Below are 5,388 nucleotides of genomic sequence, written 5' to 3'. Positions count from 1 at the left end.
TCAACACTTCCAGTCAGGGAAGAAATCTGACCTGAGGAAAAGGAGAGAAGGGAATACCTGAAAAATTAAAGCCCAAGCAGTTATCCATTTGTCTATATTAAAAATGGGGAGCTCATCTGCTGAGTCAAGGTGGTTGAATGTGCAAATACACATTGAAAAATGTAAAATGGCAAGCGTTTTGTCGGGTTGGGCTTCCCTGTTTGCTAACTGAGCAACAGGCACTAGCAACAGTGTTGGGGTAAAATGATATGCCAGCTATCCTATGACCTCAAAGCTTTCTATCCACCTCACTCTGTCCGGAACCCGTAAGAATTTCCTATCCTCCCTCTCTACAGATCTCCCCCTATTTCTCCCTCCTCCCCCAAACTTAGACCTGTAACCCCCAAAGCTGTAATTGTGAAGGAAATAAACATTTGGTCACCAAAACCTCACACTTTTCGAAATCTCAAACATTCTCCCCACTTCCCCATTTTTTTTTTGGCCACACCACACGGCTTGCGGGATCTTAGCTCCCGGACCAGGGATCAAACCCATTCCCCTGGCATTGGAAATGCAGTGTCCTAACCACTGGACTGCCAGGGAATTCTCCATTTTCCCCTTTTGGACATCTTATTCCCTTTGCCCCATTTTTCCCTAAAGTCTTTCTACGATTAAGGACAGGCTTCATTGGAAAGGAAGGGCCACCTTGTTCACCTAGTATGAAGAAAGTCTATAGAGTAGCAAGGGAAAGCATATGATACCTGCTTATCAGACCAAAAGTGGGAGAAGTGATTTTGATAGTAATGAGACAGATTTGGCAGAAACAGTGTAGAAAGTACCAGCTAAGTCCCTCAGAGACTGACCTAGGGTTCAGCATGGGGCTGGGCAAGTGAGAGCAGAAATTCCAGGTAGGTTGAATAAGAAGCCAAAAACAGAAGCAAGGCTCAAGACACCTATTTGAAACACTGCAAAGTGTCCCTATGACCACATAAGCTAGTAAAGCACAGCAGAATTGAGACATATCACGTTTGGGCACAGAGAGAACCTGAGATTTCGCTCTTGTTCTCTCCTCAATTCCCTTTGATTCCTATATGGCATAAGAGGAACATTAGTTAAGTGCTAAGGGGCTTGCCACGGGGCCACTGTGATGAAGGGGGTGGTTACTGCATAACAGGAGCTATAAGGTAGACAGCCCACCCAGGGACTGGATGGAGACACAGCAGCAGAATTTCAAAGGGTTGTCAATACCAGTGAAAGCCAAAGTGAGATCAAGTTGGTCAAGGAAGACCACTGGGCTGAGTGCTGAGAAACCAGACCAGCAGTTAACTCTAGCTTTGGTCATTCAGTGGTAACTATAGGGAGAGTAGATGCCAAAATTCAGACACCAGACAGACTACGCCTCAGAGGTCAGAGTTTACTAACAAAGGCCCTTTCCTTCCATTATCAGAACACCTAAACCCTTTGCACCCAGACCTTGGAAAGTCTTGGAAAGGTGGAAATGAAAGAGCTTACCCAGACCTTGGAAAGTCTTGGAAAGGTGGAAATGAAAGAGCTTTTAGCGAAAACAAACAGCCTTAATAATAGGTCTGACCTTTAAGTTAACTGAATAGTTATCTACCTTGAATTAGATCATTTTAAACTGGAAGAGATCAACTTACTTTTACTTGGCAAGTTTATGTGTTTTTTCTAACCTCAATGGAAAATGGAAACTTAATGAGAAGGAGGGTATAGGGGAATTTGGGACCTCTAGAAGTTCCCATTTTAAAAGCAGGAGAGGGGCTTCCCTGGTGGTGCAGTGGTTAAGAATCTGCCTGCCAATGCAGGGAACACGGGTTCGAGCCCTGGTCGGGGAAGGTCCCACATGCTGCGGAGCAACTAAGCCTATGTGCCACAACTACTGAGCCTGCTGAGCCACAACTACTGAAGCCCGTGTGCCTAGAGCTCATGCTCCGCAACAAGAGAAGCCACCACAATGAAGAGTAGCCCCCGCTCGCCACAACTAGAGAAAAACCCGCACGCAGCAACGAAGACCCAATGCAGCCAAAAATAAAAAATAAATAAATAAAATCAGGAGAGGTAAGGCTAATACTACCAAACTATATGTTCCAGGTGGAGGTGGCCCCAGTTGGATTGGGGCCTTCATTTGGTAAATCATGTGGCCTTTTTTATCTAGATCATTTATTCATACCTGTGTTTCAAACTGGCACCAATTCTGTGTACGGTCCAGACTCCAGAATTCTGTGGGATCAGGCTGACACTAATCTTCAGCTGAGATCAAATCATGGCTTGACTGATTCCCTGCCCTATCCTGCTTCCCTCACTCCCTTTCACCTGAGAGCATTTCCCCAGCAAATCATTTGCACAAGAATCCCTGGGCTGGGCTTTGCTTCTAGGGACTTGATCTAAGACAGCTGAGCTGGAGCTAGAGCAGAAATTTATTTCACCTAGACACCCTTGACATAGACTTTGATGCAGTAAATAATGATACATTGAATTATCTCCTTCTGAGGAAGGAGTGAGAATTTTTTTACTTTATGAGGCATAGCTGCATTCTGTTAGGCAGGAGTATTTTTGAAAGTATATATATGGGAATAAAATTGTTTGGATGCTGAACAGCCATAGGGGTGAATTTTGTTAAACAACACAGCATCAGTTTTTCCTTTCTAACAGAACCCAGTTTTCCTTTTAGAATTTTTCTCTCCTGGTTGTACGTAGACTTGATGAGATAGAAATCTTGGTCATTAGAGACTCCTTATCACCCAAAAGAGTGGCCATTTGACCCAGCCTTGCCCAACCAGACACTTTGTCCTGGGACTTTGAACCTTGAACAAAATAACGGAAGCAAGTTAAAATTATCATAGTTTTGTCAGCAGCACCAGTAGAAGAGAACTTTGGGTAGTTTCTGCTCTCAGTACTCTAGAACTGCCTGATTTCTGTTTACATGTTTCATTCCCCAGCCTTCCCTTCCATCCTGAGAGCTTTTTCATAACTTTTTAAAAATTCGTTTTCCTTAATTAGCTAGCTAGTTGCTATTATATGCAGCCCATCAAATGAAGAGGCTTTTCTATTTATTTATTTATATTGAGGTATAGTTGATGTACAATATTATATAAGTTGCAGGTGTACAACATAGTGAGTCACAATTTTTAAAGGTTATACTTCATTTATAGTTATTATAAAATATTTGCTACATTCCCTGTGTGTACTATATATCCTTGTTTATCTTACACATAGTAGTTTGTACCTCTTAATCCCCTACCCCGATCTTGCCCCTCCGCCCTTCCCTCTTCCCACTGGTAACCACTAGTTTGTTCTCTATATCTGGTGAGTCTGCTTCTGTTCTGTTATATTCACTAGTTTGTTGTATTTTTTAGATTCCACATGAGTGATATCATACAGTATTTGTCTTTCGCTGCGCAGCTTATTTCACTAAGCATAATACCCTCCAAGTCCATCCATGTTGTTGCAAGAAGAGGCTTTTCTTGTACAGGCAGCATGGCTAATTTCAGTGAGGAGAGCCACAAAGTATGGGTGAGAGCTTCCTGCTCCACCTCAGCAGCCATTGCTGCAACCAGTGTCAGTTGGGCCTTCACAGCTATGCCATCTGGGGCATAAATCAGTCATTTTATAGGAGAGTGCCAGGCCCTATCTCAAGGCTGCCACTGAATATCCAGAGCAACTAGCAATGTGCCCCGAGTTTCTGGCTTTTTCTTCCACTTTCAGACTGCGATAAAATGCCACACCTCACACGCAAGGAATCTGACTTCTCTAACAGCCACCAAAGGGGCTGGGTGATGCAATCTGGGATGATGGAGGAGTTAACTCCCAGTGGGGAAAACTCTGACTAAAGGGAAATAAGAGACGGGAGAGAGATGTGCACTGTCCCGTGATGGATCCTCTCCGGCCAGCTCCACCCATGCCGCTCGGGATGCACTGCGAACAATTGGAGGTAGGCAGTCAGTTTTAGCTCAGGCCACCAAGCTGCCTAGCTCTGTGTTGTTAGAGATACAAAAAGAACTACTAGACCACAAAGGAGTTGGCATTAGTGTTCTTGAAATGAGCCACAGGCCATCAGCTTTAGATGAGATTATTAACGACACATAGAATCTCATGCGGAAATTGTTAGCCATTCCAGATAATGATTTTTATGCAAAGAGGAGGGTTGGTTGGGCCTGTTCAGTGCTGTCCCCTTAAACCTGATTGACGTGAAAACCCCCAGAAGCCCAGAAGTTTGGGAACTGTGAATGTCATCCATTCTAAACTTAGAAGTTGTAGGAAAATTCTGGATCCAAGCCCCTGGAACTTCAATCAGGTCACTTCCTCTATGTATTACTGCACAAGTGAGACCAGGTCCAGAGTAGAATTTTACTTTATCCCTGATGTCAGGGGAGCACTGCTGGTTTTTGACACGTCCTCAAATTTCCCATATAAACAAGTTTGGTGTGATTTTTGATGGTGCCCAGCAGAATGCTGGCTCTGCAGGGGTCACAGTGGTGATCTTTCAAGATATCCTGCAAGGGTTCACCCTCAGAAAGTTCCCCTCCATCCTGGAGTACAAAGTGTAAGCCAGAAACAGCTCTATTCAACACAGCTCCCTGTTTCGGCTTCTATGGCATTGGCTTGGTCTTGGAGTATATTAAGAATAACAGTGGTGAAGGACTTCCCTGGTGGCCCAGTGGTTAAGACTCCATGCTTCCACTGCAGGGGGAGAGGGTTTGTTCCCTGCTCGGGGAAGTTCTGCAAAAAAAAAAAACAGTGGTGAAGCAACCATGAAGCTTAGCTCTGTCAAATTTCAAATGATTTATGATATTATGATATTATTGATAATTCTCAAGGATCCTATGTATATCCAGTGAAGCCCAGAATAGAAGCAAGACGAATATTCCATTCTGCTTTGGCAATGCCAAAGGAGATGATGCTTTAGACTAAAAGATTTCTCAATAAAGCTCTTGAAATCAATATAATCTCCTTGAAAGGGCGTGGGTCTGTGGCAGGCATCATGGCTTCTCTGTACAATGCCAACAGGAGATAAGATGTTCAGAAGCTGGCAGCCTTCATGAAAAATTATTTGGAGATAATCTATGAACACATCCTAACCAATACGTACTCTGTCCTTGAACATCGGACAAAATTTAAAGTAACTTGGGAATGGCTACGAAAAACTTAACAAACATGGCATTTTTCTCGAATAGACATATTTATTATAGACTCTTCTTTTTTTCAAGGAACAATAGCAAAACATTCACAGCTGGTGAGACTTAGACACCTTAATTCTGACTTGAACTGGAAGCATTTTAAAAATCTTCCTCTTGCTTTTCTAACAAAAACTAGCTTATGTTGCCTTTGCTACTACTTTTTCTAGCTAGATCTAAGTATTCACACTTGATTGTGGACTTAATTATGCAAACT

The 5,388-nt window shown here is 43.1% G+C and overlaps 1 pseudogene; it reads left to right on the top strand.

Moving 5' to 3' along the window:
* The first annotated feature begins 1,187 nt into the window (after positions 1-1,187).
* On the top strand, positions 1,188-5,146 carry LOC137770969 (phosphoserine aminotransferase pseudogene; annotated as a pseudogene).
* Positions 5,147-5,388: the final 242 nt, after the last annotated feature.

Source organism: Eschrichtius robustus, chromosome 10 (genome assembly GCF_028021215.1).
Source record: "Eschrichtius robustus isolate mEscRob2 chromosome 10, mEscRob2.pri, whole genome shotgun sequence".
Classification (NCBI taxonomy): Eukaryota; Metazoa; Chordata; class Mammalia; order Artiodactyla; family Eschrichtiidae; genus Eschrichtius; species Eschrichtius robustus.
Note: the sequence above shows the minus strand (reverse complement) of the source record. Positions and strands in the feature narration are given on the sequence as shown.